A 1,780-nucleotide genomic window follows, 5' to 3' on the forward strand; every position below is an offset into this window, starting at 1 on the left:
TTTTGTCTTTTTGAAGCAGGGTCTCCCTGTAGCCCCAGCTGTCCTGGAACTCACTATGTACACCAGGCTGGCCTTGAACTCACAGAGATCCACCAGCCTCTGCCTCCTGAGAGCTGGGATTAAAGGTGTGCGCCACCATGCCCGGCTGATTGACCTCTTTTAAATGTACTGAAAAGCTGAAAGGTATCTTGAAGACAAAAAGAAAGAATGAGGAGGGAGAGAAGAAGGAAAGGAGGAAGGGGAGGAGGAGGAGGAAAGGGAAGAAGTGAGGGAGGAACACAGGGAGGAAGGGAGGGAGGGAGGGAAGGAGGAAGGGGAGGAGGAGGAGGAAAGGGAAGAAGTGAGGGAGGAACACAGGGAGGAAGGGAGGGAGGGAGGGAAGAAGGAAGGGGAGGAGGAGGAGGAAAGGGAAGAAGTGAGGGAGGAACACAGGGAGGAAGGGAGGGAGGGAGGGAAGGAGGAAGGGAGGACCCATGTTGCTAACAGATGAAATTGCAGGAAGGAAGGCAGGGAGGGAAGGAGGAAGGGGAGGAGGAGGAGGAAAGGGAAGAAGTGAGGGAGGAACACAGGGAGGAAGGAAGGCAGGGAGGGAAGGAGGAAGGGAGGACCCATGTTGCTAACAGATGAAATTGCAGTAGTACTGAAATGAGCTACAGAGCTTGAGTTGTAATGGGATGAATGTAAGTTGAAATCCCTGGCAGTGTGACTTCAGTGAACCCCTTCTGTCTTGGGTCTGAGTTTATCCACCTGTATAATGGGGACAACACTAGCCCCTTCTCCTTGGGCTTGTGGGAGGTTGAAAGGAGATAGTGAATGGAAGGCCCTGGGCCAGTGCCCAGCAGAAGTTAGGATGCCTCCTAACCTGAACGACGCCCCCAATTGGCATCTCAAAACTAAGATGCCCAACATGAGCTCTTGAACTCATGCCATTGAACTTTAGACCCTCCACAGCAGACCTCAAGGTTATCTTTGATTTCTCTCTGACACGCCCCACATCAGGTCATCAGTAAAACCTCTTTGCTCTTTCTAAACATGTCCACCCTTCTAATACTTTGTATCCCCTCCCTTTCTCTGCTTATGCAAGACCCATGTTGCAGGCTTGTGGTAACTACCTACTACCTGGTCTCCTCACTTTTGCTTTTCTCCCCAGTCTGTTCTCAACATGGCAGACAGAAATTCAAGTCAAACCATATTTCCAATCTATGCAAAATGTAAAGGCCCCGTCCTCAGGACGCCCTAGCTGCCCTGTGCAGTGCCTCTCTGGCCTGTTTTCTCTCTTCTCATCTTCATTCCAACTATTCCTGCCTTTGTTTGTCCTTGTCCATGTCAGGCCCACTTGGACCACAGGGCCTTTGCACTAGCTGTGCTCTCCCTTTCTCCCCAGATGTCTGTGTGGCTTTCTGCTTATTTCCTTCAGAACTTGACTGCAATGTCACCTCATCTCTAAGGCCTTCCAATTCAGACCTAAACTCTACAAACTTGGCCCTTGATACCAAATTCCCTTTTCAGCTTTACTCCTTGGCTTTTCCACTTTAGTTTACTCCTTGGCATTTATCCCCACCAAATTCACTATATACTTAACATATCTACTGTTTATTCTCCCTTTTTCTACCAGAAAAGTACTTTAATCACTATTCAGTCCCTGGCCCAGCAAGTGGGAGATGCTAAGGCAATATGGTCCACATTTAAAAAGCAACAGTTTAGGGGTGATATTAGGGGAATGAATGCTGACGCCCCTCCAGTCACACCAGCATGTCTACCTCTCCCCTCCCCTCCCTAC

Source organism: Nannospalax galili, unplaced genomic scaffold (genome assembly GCF_000622305.1).
Source record: "Nannospalax galili isolate Female #2095 unplaced genomic scaffold, S.galili_v1.0 scaffold750, whole genome shotgun sequence".
Lineage (NCBI taxonomy): Eukaryota > Metazoa > Chordata > Mammalia > Rodentia > Spalacidae > Nannospalax > Nannospalax galili.